The sequence below is a fragment of the Emydura macquarii genome, unplaced genomic scaffold, assembly GCF_026122565.2.
Source record: "Emydura macquarii macquarii isolate MOO-44397 ecotype Brisbane River unplaced genomic scaffold, CSIRO-AGI_Emac_v2 contig_1483, whole genome shotgun sequence".
NCBI classification, from domain to species: domain Eukaryota; kingdom Metazoa; phylum Chordata; order Testudines; family Chelidae; genus Emydura; species Emydura macquarii.
In genome coordinates this window covers 5,489,999-5,513,048 of record NW_027131620.1, presented here as the reverse complement: position 1 = coordinate 5,513,048, position 23,050 = coordinate 5,489,999, and the positions used below count along the sequence as shown (strand labels likewise).

The 23,050-nt window shown below is 43.6% G+C and overlaps 1 long non-coding RNA gene across 1 annotated transcript in view; it reads right to left on the bottom strand.

Annotated features, from left to right (window-relative positions):
* Positions 1 to 377: 377 nt before the first annotated feature.
* The window catches only part of LOC137157319 (uncharacterized), a 155,691-nt gene continuing 133,018 nt past the window's right edge, over positions 378 to 23,050 (bottom strand). The window contains exon 3 of the long non-coding RNA XR_010921058.1: positions 378 to 514. This is a non-coding gene — a long non-coding RNA (uncharacterized lncRNA). The remainder of the gene's footprint in view (positions 515 to 23,050) is intronic.

The following is a 23,050-nucleotide window of genomic DNA, read 5'->3' as shown; positions in this document are numbered from 1 at the left end:
TGTTAGTGGCAGAAGGAATGGACTAAGAAACTTTTATATACCTATAATTTTAACATACATGTTTAAATCTAGAAAAGTTGTTAAAAGCATTTTTTTTCTGAGGGAGCAGGGACTTGAAGTGAGATTTCAGAATTCGGAGGCTTTGATGTCTGAACTAGCAAGCGGCCAACAATTTTGCAAAAGACCTTGGACTGTTCCTGCAAAAAAAATTGCAAACACATCTGTTTGCACTTGTAGAAACTCCACCATTGCATGCACAAATGCATATGCCTACCCACTCCCCCCCCCCAAAGGGTACATTCAAATATCCATTCTCATATGCAGATACAGGGTCTTTGCATACTCAATCAGATGCAACTATAAAGATTTTAAAGCATAGTTTCACTGGCTCTTTTAATACAATGCAGCACAAAGTAAACATCCGTCAGATCTCTATCTGCCTTTCAAATCCCAGAGAAGAGGTTTTCAATCATATACAGCTTGCCACAGGGATTCCACCAAGGCATGACAAATCCTTATGGAAAAGAAGAAAGCTGGATGAACACACAGTATTTGTCGCTGTGTTATATTTTGAAAATTCATCATATTGGATACAAAAATTTCATTTTCTTTGCATGCCTATGTCATGCACTGCCCTGACAGACCCACCTACATTTTTAAGACAAAATAAATGAAGAACTATTATTAATTATTATTTGTATTGCAGTAGATCTAGGAGCCCTAGCCATGGACCAGGATCCCATTGTGTCAGGTGCTGTATAAATACAGAAAAAAAAGATAGTCCCAAAGAGTTTATTGTCTAAGGTGAAATTTATTTATTTTTTAATTTTTGTTTTTTAAGCATGGGCTCAGATTTCATTGTCCTAGACCATCAGCAACTGCACTAATCATAAATTCTCATAATGCCAATGCGTAATAAAGAAAACTGAGGATGACTCGGAGGCAGGAATTTTTCTGTGGGGAACTGGAGTTGAGCTCTCTGGCTGAGTCAATGTACATAGCACTATGTCACCACAATGCCAAGCATGTCAAAACAAATTAGGCACATTTAATTTTCATTTCGCTCTAACGTTACAAAGGGTGGGCCCTGCAGGGTCCCAAATCCTTAATGCCAAGAAAAAGAGAAACACAGGAAAACCTGCAGATGAGATTGTTTTAATTAAAGCCCTACTCTTATCAAGACAGCAGATATCTTAGGAGAACAGATCAAAATATTGCGAATGTACTGAGTGTAATTCTGCCCGCCGTTAGTAGGAGACCAACTTCATTAAGCAACTGATTTATGTCTGTCCCACGAGTGGTGGCATAAGGATGGATTTAAGCCACTTCAGTGTGATACTGGTGACTCCGGTGGAGTTTCACTTCTTACAAGGGTGAAAATCAGGAGTAACAGGAACACTTACTTACACATGCTTCTTTTAAAGCACATTAGTCTCTCCTTTCACTATACAGCTGCATTGCCAATAACAAACTAACTGGGCGCTTTGGGTGTGTGTGTGTATTCCACATCTCAGTGCAGTTTTATCTCCCCTGCTCACTTCCACAAGGTTATTAGCCTTCAGCAGAACCCAGACTCTGTCTCTGATAAAACAAGAAACATAGAAATTGGCAAAAGTGAAAGTCAGTGGACACAGCCTTTCTTTCCTCTACAGGTTTGCCTGGCTTGAGGCTCCAAAGGACATGAAATTGCAGATAAGAGAGATGGGAACTCTAAGATCTAATGATGACACAGGTGAACTTTGTTAACTATTTCACTGCTATTCATGTTGGCAGAAACATCCAGCTACTCCGGGACTCTGGGCAGATTTGGAGTAAAATACTTCCATTTCCCTTACCCCCATGTTGACCCCCTCCCTCTGCAAAACATTATACTTCCACAGACAGCATCTCTTGATGGGAAAATCATTCAAGCTGTTGGAAAAGGTAGCCTATGTTGGTCACACCACTGCTGGTTGTTAGATCTGTATTAACATGTGCCTGTGTCATCCACGTAGATAGCAGGACAAACATTCATATCTCCTGCTGGGCAGCAGTCTTTTCCAGAAATGGGTTTGACTTGGAACCTAAATCCTATCCCTTTCCATGAAACTCATCGGAGAGAGGGGAATTTGAATCCTTGTATCTGAATCAGTCCTTATTATTTCATTTCAGGCTGGGTTCACTCTAGAAGCCTCCTCTTTTCTGGATAACATTTGGATGTGGCCCAAGATGGTGGAAATCTCATAATGATCGTGAGATTTCTGTCACTGGGAGCCAACATCTTGCAAGAATAGCTGGCAAGATTTTGATGAGATTAAATCTAAACCCTAACCTCCGTTCAAACTTGAATGTGAGCTAAAACCTCTCACCTCGTCCATATCTGGATCCAAGCACAACCTCATCTCCACTCTATAGAGAGCAGGACTCTACATTAGTTCTTTACAGAAAGTGCCACGCTATTTCTGCCACCACTGCTTCTTGTCCTTAAATACATAATTTAGTTCATTTCTCAATACATTCTATGCATAACAGTCCAGCAGCTACACCTCTGCTCTTAGACCCTGTCTACACTGCACTTCTAGCCATGCTGAAAGAGGGTTGCAGCCCAATCAGGTTATAGGATGATTTATTCGTTCCTGTTTTGTCAAGAAAACCATGTTAGAGAAATACGTTTTTGTATGATTACCAGGGCTAAAACTAGGCACCACCTACAGTAATTTATATGTGCAACTTCATCATTAATATGCTGTAATCATTCAATAACACTTGTCTCACGCGCATGCTACTTTTCAAGGAGAATCAGAACAATTTCCAGCCAAGTCTCCAAGCCAGAGCGTTGCAGCCCAGGAAAAGATCTATGCTGAGGAGAAGCCTTAGGGGCCTGGTTTTCATACTGAGCCCCTCCATTCTTGCAGAGAGAGACACTGATTCAGCAAGATACTTAAGCACATGCCTAACTTTAAGCATGCCAGTAGTTTCATTGAGCTTAAGTACCTTGCTGATTCAGGGCCAGAATTAGGAAGTCAGATATCTAATGAGTTAGCAGCACTGTGTTTCTCATCATCTTAGACTCTGGCATTCATAACAATTCATAGGGAAAGTTGCACAGGTTTGTGTGGAAGGTGAAACACACACTTCATTATTATCATTATTACATTTAAAAAAACCCAAAGAAATATGTACATGTATATTTTTAACCCTGGTTCTTTTTTATTTCTTAAAGGAAATCACCCAGCTCATAAAGGCGATGAATATAGGCCACAGAATCCGACAGACAACAGCAAAAAGTACTCCATTATTAAGTCTGTAATTGCCAAGAATTAATTTGCTAATTGCATGCAACTAATCTGCGTCCTTTTTGTTTTATATCAATTAACAGAGTAATTAAAAAAAGCAATCTTCTTGATAGTTCCTCACAGGCAGACTTAGCCCAGCAGAGCTAACGAAACAGGGCCACCCTTTAACTAACCTCATTAATATCTCTTCTTTTGTTGAACATCCTGCAAGAAATAGTTAATTTTGCTGCATGAAAGTCCTTAATGTTAGACCGCTAATGAGAGGGCCACACAGCTATGGATTTGATGTTTGTTTAGAGAGCTGCTTTGCCAGTTGCAGAGGAAATGCTCTCTCTTTTTTCCCTTTCAGAGATTGAAAGAGAAGTAGGGACACATGGGAATCTTTGAACAGCTCCAGCGCATTGCATTGATTAGAACTTTAAAAGGCTGGTAACCTCCCCAAACCTGTAAAGTTCTCTAAAGAACAGGGAAGACTTTGGCTCTGAGCAAGTAAACCACTGAAAGGCAAGAGGAGGAAAATCTAACTGCAAGAAATCAGCAGATTGGATACAGTCTATTTCCAGGTCACAGTCTGCGGAGATTCCACTGCATCAGTAGATCCAGGCAGCGACCATGAAAGAAAGTATAAGAGTTTCCAGATATAACAGAGATGAATATACTGGAGGCTATACAAACGACTTCTCAAGAGAGTCCTGGGGGGGCAGCAGTCATACATAGCACCGGTTGCCTATTTACAGGAGCAGCTGCCAATTGTACATTCTTTGACAAGAGGCGCCTGGACATATCACTGGTGTGTTTAGATTCTAGGGCCATATTTTCAAAGGTATTTAGGTGCTTAAAGATGCAGATAGGTGCCTGGTGGGATTTTCAAAAGCACCTAAGCCCCATTGATTTCAGCACTTCTGAAAATCCCACTAGGCATATATCTCCATCTTTAGGCCTCTAGCAACTTTTGGAAACCACAGGCCTAGGGTGAGGACAGGTGTTCATCACACACGTATGTCCAGGGAGAGCATGGATGTCATATTGCCATAGGCCACTCTCCAAGCCACAGGAACATTGTGCATACCTCATCCATATCTAAGCTACCTCTAAGGTGCCTCCCTGAATGAAGTCTTCGTGTGGACCTAGAAAGAGGTGTTCAGAGGTTGGGAGACAGAGGGAAATGACCTTGCTAAGAAGAAGTAAAGAGATGTAGGAATATCCTTTGGCTGCTCCTATATCTCGGTCAGTATGAGAGTCACGAAGGACAATCCACGCTCAGATCAACAAAAGCAAAAAAATATAAAGCCTCTAAACTGTCTGAAAATTTTATTTCCTCCCCACCTCAGACGTCTATAAGTTCAATGTAGTAGGCAGTGAATTCCTCTGCATTAGCGCTGCCTTAGCCAAAACCTTCAGGTTTTACTACTACTCTTATTCCAGCAATGGGAGAAATGCACAAGGAGTTCAATAACACACTAACAAAATAATTTTTGTTGCTGAGTCCAAAATGCTAGCTTTTTAGGAACACTGCGCTGTCTCTGGGATACTAGACATACATTAATGCCTTTGGTCATGGCTTTTTTGATTTCAAGACAGTCAAGAGAGTCTCTCCATGGAAGTATATCCTTGTATTACAGAAATGCTTAGCTACTATCTATCTCTCATACAGTATATAACCCACTATCACTCTAACAGTGCAGTCATTATAGGTTGATGTCTTTTGGGTTATATCGGTCAATGCTTGACCACATCATGAAGGTCACGGTCAAGGTTATCTCCCTGTGAGGTGCAGTATCATTTACAAAGTCAGCTCAGCACATTGTTTGCAGTTATTCTTCTCTCCTTTTGTTGTTGTTGTTCATGGTTTTCAAAGAAATTACTCCTGCTATAATGAGAGACTCCACCAGGAGGCAAACAGACCTTCCCACCAGCCAAGTGTTAGCAGAATGATGCAAAGAAATGACAATCACAAGGAAAATGAAAGCGCATGTGTCGGGAGTCCCAGATGCTAGCTGCGTGGCAAGGAGGCTAGACTTTCCACCTAACATTTAAAGATAGAAAAACTTTTCTAGGTTTGGCGTCTGGATCTGTAAGTAGCTCCGCTGACCTGAGGATAGTTCAGCATGCAGCAGCATTAACAATATTCACCAGCAGCTCCAGGCTGTAGGCCATATTTTCAAAAGGAGGCTGAAATGGAGGTTCCCAGTGAAATTCATGTGCACATAATTCCACAAAACCCACAATAAGCCCCCACAAAACAAACCCATTGTAGAGATAAGTGTGAAATGCAGACCTTGGAATTACAAACTTGTATGGAGCTCAGAACAGAGAGTTTGCAACAGGATTCAAAACCACGTCCACGCTGAAGTGTTTTCAGGATAGATTTTCCATAGCATCGGACAGATTTAGGAGCACAAATCCTATAGAAAGTCAATGAGACGTGTGCTCCTAAATCCCTTATGTTTTTTGAAAAAAAAAATCTCTCCCTTCACATTTTGCTCTACTTCCACTGTGTGTGTGTATATGGGATTACACATGAAATTCTCATCAGTTACACCCTTAAGTCTCCATGCAATGAGAGTATGGGGCTGATCCTGAGCTCATTTACTCCAGGGTAAATCACAACTAACTTCACTGAAGTCAGCATAATTATCCATTAACTCTCGATGGGCGATAGGGGTCTTGCAGGTGATCACCTTCTATCCCAATGCAGAGTCATAAGGGGAAAAAGACCCAAAATCAATGAGGGCTGCTATTATAATTGCATCATTGCCTTTTAAAGGAGAGCTTGCTTGTAGCTGTTCCTGGTACTAAGTTTGGCACTACTGTTTCTGCTGCTTCCAGTCGGTGAGAGCTGAGCGCTGGGCTTTTCCTAGGCAGATCCCCCTGTGTGGCACTTTGGAACATTAACTAATGCTCCTGTGTTAAAAAGATGATATTTGTTTGACTTTATTTTGACCGCAACTCTCAGTCAGGTACTAATTACACCTAGGGATGGAGAAGATTGGTTCCTTATGCCTCTGAAATACTAAAATCACTATATACAATTTAAACAGTCAAGGTTTGGGTCTTTTTCTTTCCCTCTTAGAGGGATCTCTCAGGATTGGGTGATACTGTTATTCTGGTTAGCGCTAGCAATCACTCTCCACTTTGCTACCTATGAAACAAATGCAAAGTGCAGTGGGGGGAAGGGATGGAGGGTGCTACAAAAAAAAAAAAAAAAACAAAACCCAGATTTATGCTTCAGCCATTTCCCTCAATAATCAGTTTATGTTGTAGAGTTAAATGAACCGATGGGGAACTCATGCAGGCGGACGGTCTTGTCAGCTGCAAACTTGTAAATCATCCATCAGTGTGAAAAGCATGCACAAGCGTGTGTGTGAGAGAGACAGCAAGCGTGCGAGAGAAGGCCCCAGCTCTGTCTTGATCTTGGTGGAAGCAGGTGTGTCTGGCCAGGTCCCAGCACTTGCTTATGGTGATTATCCCTCCTGCCAGGCCTGGTGTCAAGGAGCAGCTGAGATGAATTGCGGTACCACCCACTCCCTTGCCCATTTGTTTCTTATGAATGCATTATGAATACTAATGAATTCCTCACTTGGTGCATATGGTTAAGACATATAGAGCCTAACCTTAATACAAAGAAGAAAGACCTTGATGGTACATGGTGGATGAGGGGGGAACTTGGTGATTCATAATCAGTGTTTGGGTCAGGGGGAATAATCCTCATTAGTCTACAGATCTAATTCAAATGGAAAAAGGGAAGAGTGATTGATTTCCCTACCAGAGAAAAGGGAAACATATGTCCCTGGCTATGTCCTGAAGGCTAAGACTTGCCATGAGATTAAAGAAGAGGTTCCTTCCCTAAAAGCTGGCTGGTGTAGGAAGAAACACAGATGCTTGGGGGGAGCAAATATGAAATAAGCCACAAGCAGCAGCGAGGCCCGGCAATCTTGGCCTGTGTTTGCGAGCCAATGCACATCTCCCTTCCCCTGTTTTAATTTTTTCCTTTTAAAGAATGTGCATTTAAAAAAAGTGAATTGTTAAGCAGCTGAACAGTGACAGATTGACAATGCTGGAAAACGAAATCAGGCATTTATCCACAGCACGAGTGCAATGCAAGGTAGCAACAATGCAAGCTTCCCGACAACACACCCTCAGTCTGCCGCGTTCAGGACCCAAAAGAATGTACTCTGGAGACGAGAAGGTAGCTTAATTTCCACGCCTGTTTGGCCCTTGACTTCTCTGCTGAGAATGCCAAAAAAGGTGCCACTTAGTGCCAACTGTGCTGGTGGTTTTTGTGTTCTGGCCACCTATCCACTAGAAACCTGTCTGGGGCCACCAGTTTATTTCAGATTGAGGGTCCAAGCCTGAGTCAAGCAGGGATCCCGAGTTCAAGCCCTATTGCTTTGCAGTGTAGATGCAGCCCTACTAGATGCGTGCTCTGGGAGCCACCAGAAGTATCCCACAATTCCATGGGCCAATCCCATGCCCTTCTTTATCCTCTGGGCAGTCAAGTTTGGTGGACAGTCAAATTTTCCCACACTGCACCATGAACACAGGGCTAGAGTAGCTACATTTTGCGACGGCCCGAGGAACTCTGGGATATTGGTGGTTGGACTCATGCCTGCATAATGTAGTGCAGACACTGGAATCCCAGGCTGGGGCCCCAAGGTTCAACAATTCCTAACCCAGGATTTCAAATGAGTGTAGATGCTCAAGCCCTAGGTTAACAAACCCAGGGTCTGCTCACTCCAGTTCTAATAACCCTGGGCTGACATCACAGTGGAGACCAACCCATAGAGGTTTAGGAGCATGCGTCTTGCTTCACATTCTTAGAACTGGATCTTTTACATCAGGTGGTAGATGTTCATGGTTTTAGATGCAGAGCCCTGGGTTCACGTCGTGCTTCCAACATCCTGCTTAGGGTTGGAAGACTTCTTTGCAACCAGAAGGGCTGAAACTTGGATTAATAAATAAAAACTGAGATTCTGGAGCAGTGGGTGGACTTGGCAGAGGATTTTGGAAACCACTGGGTGCTAGCAAGAAGACATTCCAGCCGGTGGGACAGACTGGCTATCTCCAGAGGTATGGGTGGGATTTTCAAAGGCACTCAAAACTGGCCCAACTCCGCCCCCACTGAAGTCAACAGAAGCCTTATCATTGACTTGGGCCAACAACACTGAGCATGTTTACAAATCCCAAACTTTGGCATTAAACTCATGCCTGATAACGTGAGCCAAGGCGGACCTGAGTCGCCCAGAATGCTCTGCCTGCCGCGTCTCCTGGCTGAGTAATTCATTGACCTACTTCAGCAAATAGAGCCGCACAGGTACCGAACTGAGCGAGGGGTGGAAAATAGCAGAGACGGAGCTGGAAAGCATTCAAACTCCCTCAAAAAATTAAAACACGAACGCCAGCCAAATCCCAGCAGCCGAGTGGAGGTGTGAGGCATTTAGTCTCCGGGGTGGGCTAAAGCAGCTGACTGCCGTATGCAATGTGCATCGACACCTCTTGGCGCTTATGAATACAGGGCTGGGGCTGATGCCCACTTGGATGAAAGAAAGGAGTGAGATTGGCAACGTCAAAATAGGCAGAGGGAAGGGGTGGTCTGTAGCAAGATGGTAGGTATCTTTAACCCTCTGTCACGCAGAAAGCAGCCGTGTACCCACTTATCTAGGGACTTCAAGGCCAAGGGGATGTAAAGATCCAAACATTTTGGTGCTAGTTAACAGAACGGTATATTTGCAATAGGCCTGTGGGGGGGAACACAGGACTGCAGCATATGGGGATATGGACAGACAGGGCTCAGAAGAGAAAAACATGCTGCCTTTCAGGCAGTCTGGACTTCATTTCCAGAAGTGCTGAGCACCTGCAAATCCAAAGGAAGTCAATGGGAGCTGCGGTTGCTCAGCACTTCTGAAGATCAGCCCCTGTATGGATATCCAGCCAGTTCTGTCCATGCTATAGAACAGCTAAAAAGGACCCTGACAGCTGCTGGCACAGAGTTTCCCAGCCTCGCTGCCTTCCTACTGTAAGCACAGAAAGGATCTTCTGACCTCCTTGTGTAACCATGTATTAAAAGAGAGCGTGAGCAGGGTGCGGGTGGGGGCCCAAGGAGCCTTGAACAGAAACTGACGTTAAGTGAAGGAGACCCGGTGGGGCAGGGAATATCTTTTATGGACCAATTTCTATAGGCGGAAGAGACAAGACACAATTCCACGGAGCTCATCTGCAGGACCGGGTGCATCCAGAAGAGTGTATTTTAATCTCATGTACATGGAGAGGGTGATTTTTATTTTGGGAGGGCAGAGGTGTGTAGCTGGGTCACTTGCTGCACCTGGGGCTCCTCAGAAGATGAGTCTCTTGAATTTGTGGTGCTGAGGGTTCAGTTGTGGATTCTGCCTTTTGCAAAATTCTAGAGCAAAATAAAAACAAATCCTGCCCACCCGCTGCTTGCCCTGCTCTTGCTGGAGTATTCCCGGAAGAGGCCCCAGAAGGCCAGCCAGCAGCAATGCACGGTAACTGTGGTTTTCAACCTTTTTGGGCTAAGGGCACATTTGTAAACCTTGATGGCCTGTCATGACCCCGTAAATAGCTTTAATGCAAAAAACATCTGACTTACTAAACATTTCTTACCCACAATCTCTAATTTACACATGAACTCAATAGATATTAAATGCAGCACATGCCACAATAACACACTCAAGTATTTCTTGTATAAATCCAAGGTTCCATTTAATGAGAAACTTCAGCTTGCTTCTCTTGGATGAGTGCACCAAAGTTTGGTGTAATTGTAGCTGACACACCCCGAAAAAACACACAGTCCCCACCACATGGACCATGGAAGGCAGAGGGTAAGAGACTGGATGGGGCAGGGTGGAGATTTGGGGGCCTGGAGGTGAAATGGGGAGATCAGGGGTCTGAAAATGTAGTGAGGAAGGAACTGCGGGTTTGGGGGGCCTGGGAAAGGAATTGAGGGGCAGATGTGTGTGGACGTGCAGTGGACGGTTGGGGGAAAGGAATGGGGGGGGGGGGGGCAGAAGGCCAAGCGGGGCAGAGGGGAAAGGGGTGGGAAGGTTTAGGTCCTGGCGGTAAAGTGGGAGGAGGGTAGGGGAGAAAGAGTTGGGGGCAGAAGAGGTTGGGGGTGCTGCAGGAGAAGCTTTGTGGGCTGAGGGCTAGGATGGGTGGTGTGGGAGACCGGCGTGGCGGAAGGGTTGAGGGGGTACATTGGGAGGCCTCTACTTATCAGACAACATGTTATCTGTGAACCAAAGCAGAAGGCTGTTTTTCCCTACCCCTGAGGGAAGAAGAGGCATGTTAGGGGGAGCAGCCAGGACCCCCCAACACCCTGCTCCCCTGGCAATCCCCCTGCTGAATCCCAGCGTGACCCGTCACATTCAACACAAACAGATACCAAATGCTCCCTTCCTGCTCTGTCCTGCGGGGCTGGCTGGGCTCAGTGCCCCATTCTGGGACCTGAACCCTCTGGAGGCCCAGTGCCACTTGGGTTTGTCTGGGTCCCGTGTTGGAGGGCTGTCTGGACCAAATTTGTGTGAGTGGGGGTGTGACCTGGCACAAGGGGTTGCAGTGCTGCTCACTCAAATTTGGCCCAGCTGGCCTCCCATCAGGACGATGGAAGGGTGGCTAGGCCAAACCTGAGCAGCCCTGTGACCCCGTATGCCAGGCTGCAATGCCCCCAGAGTGGGGAGCCAAGCCCAGCCAGCTCTGTGACCCTGGGACACATTCTGGTGACCACAGGGTTGGGAAATGCTGCACTGTGAGACCTTCCCTACCTCTTGGAGCCTTATCAGGGAGCTTGCTCAATGTAATCCTCTCTCAAGTACATTTGCAAGACAGACATCTTCTTTGCCTTATCCACCACTTGCCATACATTGCCGGGTCCATTATGCATTCGCCGGGGGATGATCCACAATCATGGTCTGCTCTGTCACACCGGCTCTGCCCTCTTCCTATACTGGTGCTTGCTTTCACACCTGTGTACTCTGCCCCCATCCCACAAACTCATGTGAACACACTCCCATGCACACCCCACTCCCATGCACATGAGCTCCACGTTAGCTTCAGTTCCCCATTTTCTTTTGTCTAAAGGGATAGGCCACTCCCTTTCCAACAACAAACTAGCCCTCCGAGAACCCGACAGCCTCATTCTCCAGTCGTCGTAAGACCTCTGACCAAGGAGAATCCTGAGTGCAAACGTTGGCTGGGCTAGGCTTGAAAAACCCAAGCCCTTCTGCAGGAGTTTGGCAAATGGGAAAAAGAAACCAGCATCTCTCAGCGAGTCCTGGAACAGGTACCCCAGCTGCCACGTGCACCATGCCTGAGACATTGTAATGACATGAAAATGAATAGAATAAACGGGCTGAGTGGCATTGTTATTAACCTCTGTTACCTCAATAAATCACACCAAAGAGCAGCAATTACTCCCGTTTCTGACAAATACTACCGTACACAGCAGATTCCTCTCTCAGTCTCAGTCGTCTGCCTCTCTCTCACTCTTGGAATCAGGACCATAGAGAACATATCAAGTTATTCGAAGGCACTGGAATAATTTAATACTGGGCACATAACAGACTTCACATGGCTTTGCACTGAGCTCTAAGGCAGGAGGGTGGAAGTTGCAGCATGTGAACTGCTTTTAAGACAATGAATCAGAAAGATGCAACACGGTGCATGCCAGGGGGGAGTAGCTGTGAGTGTCATTGACGAGGCGTGTGTGTTGTGGGGATGGGGTAGATGTGCATGTATGTATGTATCTTGTCGATGTCAATAGATGTGTATATCTGTGGCGGTGTGTTAAGCAATGTGGTGCGCTTTCCAGAGGCCTTTCATCCCTGCGTGAATTTCACCCAATGTGCTTAAACGAGTCTACGTCTAAAACTTTTGTGTGTGTGTGTGAGATCATATATATGAACATACAGAAACATAAGTATAGATATATATGTATACATATATGTATAGATAAGCAGGTATCGACACAGACGTGGGGTGATATCTACCTCTCTTGCATAAAGGCTGAGATGTCGGGCTATATAATGGTAGAGTGTGAACTGGCTGACAAAGTGAAACTTATCATTCTCCAAACTCAGGGCCAAGCCCAAAAGTTTGGATTAGAAATTGTGCACCAGTGTGGCATGATTTCATTCATAGGAATACACTGGCTCTTTGTCCCCCTCTAATGGTTACAAACACAGAGAGGTTTAGGAGTCTGCTACTGCCTCCAAGCTAACGGATCTTAAAGCATGCTTTTAGATCCAGAGATCCAGGGCTCATTCCCCAAAGACAACTTGTCCAGGGAAGCTGCTACATTTGTGTGTTCAGAAGTGTCTGATATGAAAAACTTCCAACATGTTTCATCAATGAGACTTGAAACGCAATCCCAGTGGAAGAAAATTGGCAAAGTATTGTCACAAAGATGGATTGCCTAAAATCACTGAACTCCCAGCCGCACAGCAGAGCCACTAAAAGAATGCTGCCATTTGTTGTCTGGGTTTGGGGATTTGTTTTTAAGGACAACTGAGTTAAAGAGGGTCTAGTTAAAGACAGAGTTGTTAAGGAAGCCTCAATTAAGGACAACTGAGCTAAGGATCTATTTGTTAGCTGAAGGCATGTCTACACTAGAGAGCTTACAGCAGCGCAGCTGTACTGATGCCGCTGTGCTTGCTGCAAGATCGCTCGTGTAGCTGCTCTGTGCTGATGCTTGAGAGCTCTCCCGTCGGCATAATAAAACCACCTCCATGAGCGGTGATAGCTGTGGTAGCAGGAGAAGCTCTCCCACTGACATAGCGCTGTCCACACCGGCGCTTCTGCTGGTGTCACTTACATTGCTCAAGGGTGTGTTATGCCAACAAAAGTGGTGGCGTGGCCTTGACCTGCCAATGCTGGTGGAGTTCTTGATTCTTTTTCTTTTCTTATTTTTCCTTTAAAAAAAAATCTACAGAAACTAAGGCTGTGATTTTCAAAGTGCCTTAAGAAATTTAGATGTCCAATTCCAAATTTAGATGCCCAAAATTAATGGGAATTAGTCTTCCATATGCCATAGGCAGCTTTGAAAATCTCAGCCTGGATGTACAAAATAGCACCATTAAGTTGGCATAATCAAGCACTCAAAGACCAGAAATGACTGAAATTCAGGTTTCTCCTTCAGTGTGAACTCTGCTACATTGCACATGCAGAACATAGTACTCCCTGTTTCCGCCTTCCCGGCTAAATATAGCTATGCATGTATTATTGCTTAGGTTGCTGCAGTTTGGGTCATAAAATAAAAGTATAGTTGAGTTAATATGGCTGGTGAAACCTTGACTTTTGGGATTGCCTGACTTGGCACTGCTTGGCTGCTCACCTTCAGGATTTCATTAATATTAGTTTTTGCATGAAGAGTTGAATGAAGGCTCTGCCTCCATGGCCAAAGAGCAGTGAAATTGGTACAGTTAGTTCTCCTTCCCAATGGGATGGACTTGGGAAATAATGTAGGAGCAAAAATCTTTCTGTGCGGGGGTCGGAGGGGGGTTTACTTTGCCACGGAGCTTGGAGAGGAGAGGTAAAGGCCTGGCAGTGATGGGCGGGGACCAGAGAACTCATCATTGCATTGATCCTCTGGTCCTGCACCAGTGAGGGCATGTTGGAGCCATAGAGGGCTACTGGGCAAAATAGTCCTATATGGACCAGCAGATGAGCCACCCAACTGGCTGGGGACAAGATTAGTTCCCCTCCTCCTTCCCCTGCTGAGGCTGGGTCCTTTGATCAGCCTTTAATAGGTATCTGTAAAGACATTGTTCTAACATGGGATGTGAAACCAAGCACGCAGAGGAGCGTGTGTGTGCGTGCGCGCGTGCGCGCACACGTTTGTGCGAATATAAAATCAAGACCAGCATCCCTGGTGCTAGGCATTGCACAAACACATCAGAAGATACAGATGCTGCCCCAAAGAGCATTGTAAAATGTAATAACAGTTATACAGCCGATCAGTTTGAAGATTCAGAAGGGGACAATAAACACAACCCAGTAAATACTCTGAATATATTTTATTGTCCGTTTCCCTTGGTATCATTTCAGCCACTTACCAGTAGGTGTTTTTCACATAGAAAAGTACAGTTCATAAGACCCACTTAAAATATTCAGCTCTTTATTAAGTAACTGCTTGTGTCAGGAACTTCGCTATTGATGGATTTAAAAGGGGAACAAGCCTTTGTTTCAGGTCAGCTTGAATCTAATTTAGGATGGAGTCTTTGTCGTACGTGTGTCTGTGTGACTTATGTGCTTGGAGTTGACTTTACTCCCCCAATCCTATTAAGAACCTATTACAGACTGAACACTACTGGAAAGTATATAAGATGAGGGGAGAGGCAGCCTTTATTGCTGAGTGAGGGGTATGTGTGAGAGACAGAAAGAGTGAGAGAGGGACAAGATGGACATAAATCACCCGGAATGTCAGCAACAACAGTCTAAAACCCACAGACATTTATTATTTTCTCTCTACCTTGCAAGTAGATCAGGGCATGATCCAAAGTCTATCGGCGTCAATGGATAAACACCCAATAGACTTCCATGGGCCTGTATGCATTTTTCTGACTGATGCATGAAATATTATATAGTATTTTCTTCTGATCAACCTCAATGACCTAGTTTTTGCACTCTCGTTACCTTAAAATAACCCTTCCTCTCCCGTTGCTCATGATGAAAGGGGGTTGAATTTTGTCATGGAGATCAGCGTGGGAGGACACGATTTGTTTCGGATGAAGCGGCTTAAAGCCAGTTTTGTTGCACTTGATTTTTTTTTGCAGGAGCATATGACTGGTTGAAAAAAGGGAAGGGTGTGGCGGGTGCAGGAGCAAAGTCTCCCATCACAAAGGCTTTTCTCAGATGATAAACATAATAATAATAATAATAATAAACCCCAATAGCCAATATGATGCTAATGCTTCTTAGCTCTCTGAAAAGTGAAAACAGCTCCTTGCTGTCAATTACTGGAGGGACAGCTGGAGTCTCTCCTCTCACTGTCAGGATGCAAACATATTGCATGTCATGGGGAAGGTAACAAAATTCACCAGGACAGCATCACCATCTGTCACCAACAGAGACATTGCAGAAACAAAGGGTCAGGCTTCATTGTGGAAAAAAGGCCTGATCTGATACCATCTTACTTATGCTTTCCTTTAAAAAAAAGGGAACTATAGAATGCATGCAGTCCCGTCTGACCTATTGAGTTTCCACACATGAAGGTGCCCCAAAAAGAGTGTTATGCTTTGTCTGAGGTACATCAGAGGGAGATTGGTTTAAATAACTCAAGAAAACAAACTCTGGTTTCTGAACCGATTGTTTTCGTACAGCATTAAACCTTGTGACACTGCTAATGAGTTTAAGCTGAGACTTGAAATGCTTCGGTGTTAAAAAGAAGAGGGTAAAAGAACAGGGTAAAAGATTTTGCAGTTAGGCAGCAATTCCAAAAGAAGTTTGGTTTGTGTCAAACCAAATCTGAATTTTGTGTGACGTGAAAGAGTCTGGTTTGGGTTTGTTCCAGAGTGGGGATTCAGACCTAGGTTTGCCACAGCCGAGCGGAGTGCCCCAATTATTGGGCTAAAATTTATAATGGAGACAGCACCAGCACCAGCACCAGCACCTCCTACTCCTCTGGCTATTTTACTAACAGCCGAGACTGTGTGTCAAGTTCACAAATAATTTTGGGTTGATTGAAATTTGTCAGCCTTGTGAGAATAGCTTGATGTCCTGAGTGTTCCAGCTCAAGGTTCAATTCAATTGCGCAGACAAGCAAGGATAAGCAGCCAGTGGGTCAAATGCTGCTCTTAATTATACCCGGAATATACCAGAAGTTAAATCCGGAGGCACTCTGCTGAATTAAATAGCGTTGCTTTGGAATTACACTATTGTCATTCAGAATCTAGCGCAGTGTTTTGGATGCTGGTCTGATTAGAACCTCTGGACTCATGGAGCTTCGCTATTTAAAAAACAAATGAAGTCAAAAGCCCACTGTTGTGTTTCTGCGGTAATAATCCAAAACACTGCAGTAACATAAATACACTCATACTACTTTCTATGTGCCTGTACAGCCCCAGAGGTCATGAATGGGATTTACATACATCAAGAGAAGAGACCACACTAGATCTTTTGGGGAAAAGCAAATGTTAGAAAAGAATCCTCACATTTACACTAGAAGGGGAAAATGGCCCCTTCTAGACATTAATCTCTTCAACTAGGTGTGGCTTTATGGTTTACGCTTCAGCAATGAGTCCTGACTGATCAAAAAATACTGAATCATTATTTTTAATGGTGTCTAACTTATTCTTAAGCCCTTCAGTCATGTACTTAATCACATACCTAACTTCAAGTCTGTGCCATTGATGTCCATGGGAAAAGGCAGTATGGCCTAGTGGCTAGGCACTGGACTGAGACTCTGGAGACCAGAATCTTTTCCAGTCTCTGCGACTGGCCTGCTGGCTGACCTTGGGAAAGTTACTTCCCCGCTCCATGCCTCAGTTTCCACAGCTGTAAAACAGGGTTAATGATACCTCCCTTGCAAAGGGCTTTGAGAATACTGATGAAAAATGCTGTATGACAGCTAGGTATTATTGTTATCAAATGTTAAAAGTTAAGCACTTGCTTAAATACCTAGCTGTATTGGAGCCTAAAAGCAGATTATTTCCCTTTCCAAAATAAAGGAAGAATGTAAGGAATTACAAGCAGGGCCCAAGCATAATTTTTTCGGGCCCAGTACAAACTTGTAACACGGGCCCCCTCCCACACACATACCACAATCCCTCATCCCAGACATACAATTTCATGAGCCATGAAATTTTTTTTCCTCATCGCAATGGGGGATGCAGCCAGGGCTGGGCCCCCCCAGGACCTCTTGGCCCCCGTAAAGTGCACCCCTCTCCCACCATGTGGGGGCTCTGCTTACAAGGTCTGAGTTTACCATCATGCTACAGTAGCCAGTGAAATAGTAAAGCAAAAGGTAGAGTCTTGTCTTAAAAGAAAACAGAACTGCCTGCCCTTCTCCTGGCTGTGACTAGGGTTTTACTGGAAGTGTATTGTTATATTCTCAAGTAGAATGGGAGGCTTAGTCTACACTAGGAATTTATGTTGATATAATTATGTCGTTCAAGGTCCCTGAATGACCTAGTTATACGGACCTATTCCACAGTGTAGACAGCTCTATGTCCATGTGAAGGCGTCTCCCACTGACATAGCTACCGCCTCTCGGGGAGGCGGAGTACCTACACCATCAGCACAGGTAGTGTTAGAGACGACCCGTGCCTGCCGATAGTGGGGGGGGCAGAGTGAGACCTGCTGGCTTCAACAGTGTTACTGAGCATGCTCAGGCCCTATGAATACAAGCCAAGCAGCAAATCTTGGTGGGCACATGACCCTGCATCCCCCTCCCTCCTGCGTTGCCTCTGGGTAGCGTCTTCACAGAGTGCTACAACGGTGCAGCTGCACCAGTACAGCCGCACCACTGCAGCATGATAAGTCTAGACAAGACCTGAGAAGGTTGGGTTTTTTTTCTACCCTACCTGGCACAAAACCCACCTACTTGAAACGTACCTGTCTGACATCTTATGGACTGCCCCTTTGCACTGTCCTATGGAAGAGTGGATCACCGACCCCTCTGTCAGCTGTCCTTCAAAGCCCCCACCTTACCAGTTACTTGGGGAAGTGTAGAGTCCCACAAGCAGCATGCAGATCCTTGTGGCCTCTCTGTTAGTCCCCCCTCCTCAATGAGGTCCTTTCAATGGGCCTTCACACTTGGATGAATTTCCCCCTCTAACTAGTATCTTAAATACTTGTATGGCTCCTATTTCCACAGCCTCTGAGCAACTCACAATCTTTCTGTTTATCCTCCCAACACTTGTGAGATAGGGGAAGTGCTAGGTAAGGAAGTGGGACTGGATGGCAGAGGATGGATCACTCGATCAATTGCCCTGTTCTCTTCATTCCCTCTGAAGCATTTGGTGCCAGCCGCTGTGAGAAGACAGGATACTGCGGTGGATGGAGCACTGGTCTGGCCCGGTATGGTGACTCTTATGTTCTTTAGTTTTTACACTATCGTCCCCTGTCTGCAGCTGGAGAATTGACACGGAGAGCAAGTGATTTGCCCAAGGTCATACAGAAAGTCTGTGGTAGAATAGGGAATTGAATCCAGATCCAAAGCTGCCACCCTAACACTGCCTCTGAACCATCCTTCCTCCTCCATCTTGTGGAACAAGATCTTCAGCTGACATAAATCAGCCTAGGTCCATGTGTTTAAAAGCATCTACCTATAAAACTTTTTGTGGAGTGACAATAAATTGTTTTTAAGGTAACAGACTCTACAGCTCTGATCTGGTCTGAGGGAGCCGTCTCTACATGGCAGCGTCTTTGTTTTTACTGCTGATCATTTGGGCGGCAGAAGTAATGGCATCATTGGGACGGAGGTCGGGGCACACGCTGGGGAGGTGGGACATAGTTGAAATTCTATTGTTGGAATGGGTGGAAACCATCTCAGTGAGTACTGGTCCGTTTGCACTGCAGCGAGACTGGACTTGACGCCAGCCTAGTTTCACTGAACGACAATGTGAGGAAAGGATTGCATGATCAAGGGAACATTAGACACTTCTGCCCGTGCTGTGTGGCTGTCTTAATAAACAGAATTTGTAGATTATAATCAGGCTCTATGTAGCTATTCTGGAACTAGAGCTGATCTTTCCGTATTAGTGGTGGCCCAGTTTTTAACAGAAAATTCAAATTGCTTTGAGCTGTTGTTAGACATTCAGCTCTTCTATTCTGTAGAGATCTCTCAGCTTACAGAGCCCTGCAGTCACTACCAACGTCCCCTAGGGAAACAGATAATAAATCCTAAATCTTCTCCTCTATTAAGTAGAATGGAAGACTTCAATAGATAAATAACTTAGCTTGAATGTAATATCTGCTTAGGCATTGTTCAGAAAGTTATTTCAATATAGAGCCTTGTAAATTCATAGTTTGTGCGGCAGTAATGAGCTGCATTCGTATAGTGCTTCTCATCTCAAAGGTTCTTAAAAGGCTTTGCAGGCTGCAGTGTACATAAAAATCACTTCCACCACTGAAATGCAGTCATGTCTATGGTCGAATTAGCAGCTGTTTAACAAAGCAGCTGTTTAACAGGTTTGAACAGGGAGTGGAGAAGAATAGAGAGCTGCAGGGGAAAGTTAGGTAGGGAGAATGTATTTTCCCATAGAGCCAGTCACAGTTTTTCAAATGAAAGGTTTAAAAACATATTTTTGGATGAAAATTAGACATTTTCAACATTTTCCATTTTTTGCAAAAAAAAAAAAAAGTGACTTTTCAGTCAAAGTTTTTATTGGAAATGTTATTGAAATGATCATTGAAATGTTTGATTTAACTAAAACAGGGTATTTGGTAAGCAAAATGTATCTAATTATTTTGATAACATTTTTGATAGTGATTGCAATAAAAAATGTCACACGTGCTTATGGCACACTAAATGTACATGATAATACAGGTGTACAATGGCATACACACCGCAGACTATAATTGGGTGGGAAATGGTATTCTAATCCAATCCCATTTAAAAAAAAAAGGTTCATCAGGTAAATCTAATCATTACATTTAAATAATTTCAAAATGCTTCATTTTGATTCTGACCATTTTTTTCAAGGAAATGTACTGTAAGTAAATTACATTTCTAAACAAAAAGTCATTTTGAAAATGGCAAACTGAAATTTTTTGTTTTGAAAGTGTCAAAATAGAACATTTTGGCAATTTAGAAACTTTCCTTTCACATTTTTTTTTTTGTCAAGAAATGCACTGAAGCCTACCCTTTTTCACAAAAAGTTTCACTTTCAACAAATCAGCATTTTTTTCAATGGAAAAACTGTTTTGTTTAAATATTCCTGATCAGTTCTACCTCAGACCTCCCTTACTGAAATTGTCCATTGCAGTCTGTGAAATATTTGGGGTATCCTTGATGATGAAAAGTGATACATCTAATTAAAGGCACTAGTTATCAATTATTAACATGGTCAATTTTTTTTAGTCCAGCACTCACAAAAGGAAGATTTTTCTTGTGACAAATTAGCTGAATCAGAGAATTGTATTTCCATTTTCATTAATTTTCTTTTAAAAAAATAATTTCCCACATCAGTGTAGGGGTAGTTTGCTTTACTGCCGTGCGAAAGACGTGAGTTCATTTCTAAGTCTTGGGGCAAAATTTATCAAAGGGAGAATGAATAAATATTTTTTGAATTCCCATTCAGTGTACTGTATATCCACTTTCACATCTTAATGAACAATTCTAGTGATAATTACAAACTGTCCTTATTAATAGAACCTCAGTATTTGCAATAATGAAGAAGAAAGAAAGCAAAAAATAATAAATAAATAAGAATAAATAAATAAGAAATAATTCCTACAGTAAGAAATAAGAACGGCCATACTGGGTCAGACTAATGGTCCATCTAGCGCAGTATCCTGTCTTCCTACAGTGGCCAGGGCCAGGTGCTTCAGGGGAAATGAACAGAACAAGTAATCATAAAGGGATCCATCCCCTGTCACCCATTCCCAGCTTCTGGCAACAGAGGCTAGGGACACTTTAGAGCATGGTTTTGCATCCCTGCCTATCCTGGCTAATAGCCATTGATGGACCTAGCCTCCATGAACTCATCTAGTTCTTTTTTGAATCCCGTTATAGTCTTGGCCTTCACAACATCTTCTGGCAAAGAGTTCCACAGGTTGACTGTGCGTTGTGTGAAGAAATATTTCCTTTTGTTCGTTTTAAACCTGCTGCCTATTCATTTCATTTGGTGACTCCTAGTTCCTGTGTTATGGGAAGGAGTAGGAGTAAATAAACACTTCTTTATTTACTTTCTCCACACCAGTCATAATAGACCTATATCATATCCCCCCGTAGTCATCTCTTTTCCAAGCTGAAAAGTCCCAGTCTTATTAAATCTCTCCTCATATGGAAGCTGTTCTATACCCCTAATCATTTTTGTTGCCCTTTCCTATACCTTTTCCAAGTCCAATATATCTTTTTTGAGATGAGGTGACTAGATCTGCATGCAGTATTCAAGACGTGGGCATACAATGGATTTATAAAGAGGCAATATGATATTTTCTGTCTTATTATCTATCCCTTTCCCAATGATCCCTAACATTCTGTTAGGTTTTGTTTTGACTGCCGCAGCACATGGAGTGGATGTTCTCAGAGAACTACCCACAACGATTTCAAGATCTCTTTCTTGAGAGGTAACGGCTAATTTAGAGCCCATCGTTTTATATGTATAGTTGGAATTATGTTTTCCAATGTGCATTCCTTTGCATTTCTCAACATTGAATTTCATCTGCCATTTTGTTGTCCAGTCACCTAGTTTTGTGAAATCCCTTGGTAACTCTTCTGAGGGATGGTCTACACTGGCAGCAGCGGTCAACGGGAGATACGTAAGCTATGTAACTTAGTTTGTGTATCTCCCAGCGACATATTTACATTCACGCAGCGCGGTGTCTTCACGGTGCTGCGTTGACAAGAGATGCCCTCCCATCAATGCAGCCTTACTCCTTTCAAGGAGGTGGATTAATTCAGTCGACGAGAGAGAGCCCTCTGATTGACTGAGTGGGTCTACACAGACCCGCTCAATCAATGCGGATGCATCGATGCCAGACACACCCACAGCCTGCTTTGGACTTAACTATTTTGAGTAGTTTTGTGTCATCTGCAAATTTAGCCACCTTACTGTTTACCCTTTTATCCAGATCATTTATGAATATGTTAAACAGTACTGGTCCCTGTACAGACCCCTGGGGGACACCACTATTTACCTCTCCCCATTCTGGAATCTGACCATTTATTTCTACCCTTTGTTTCCTATCTTTTAACCAGTTACTAATCCAGGAGATGACCTTCCCTCTTATCCCATGACAGCTTACTTTGCTGATGAACCTTTGGTAAGGGACCTTGCCAAAGACTTTCTGAAAATCTAAGTACACTATATCCACCGGATCACCCTTGTCCACATGCCTGTTGACCCCCTCAAAGAATTCTAGTAGATTAGTGAGGCATGATTTCTCTTTACAAAAACCAAGTTGATTCTTCCCCAACAAATCATGTTGTTCTGTGTGTCTGATAATTCTGTTTAGTTTCAACCAATTTGCCTGGTACTGAAGTTAGGCTTACTGGCCTGTAATTGCCAGAATCGCCTCTGGAGCCTTTTTTAAAAATTGCCATCACATTAACTATCCTCCAGTCATCTGGTACAGAACCTGATTTAAATAATAGGTTACACACCACAGTTAGTAGTTGTGCAATTTCACATTTGAGTTCCTTCAGAACTCTTGGGTGAATACCATCTGGTCCTGTGACTTATTGCTGTTTAATTTATCAATTTGTTCCAAAACTTCCTCCAATGACACCTCAATCTGGGACAGTTCCTCAGATTTGTCACTTAAAAAGAATGGCTCAGGTTTGGGAATCTCCCTCACAGCCTCCCATGAAGGCTGATGCAAATGATTCATTTAATTTCTCCACAATAGCCTTATTCTCCAAGAGCATGCCTTTAACATCTCGATCGTCCAGTGGCCCCACTGGTTGTTTAGCAGGCTTCCTGCTTCTGATGTACTTAAACAATTTTTTGCTGTTAGTCTTTGGCTAGTTGTACTCCAAATTCTTTTTTTGGCCAAACTTAGGGAAATACAAGGGAATACTTGTTTATATATCTTAGGTAAAATTGTCAAGTATGCAGATATGAGCAATAATTGCTATTTATTTTGACCATTAGTAT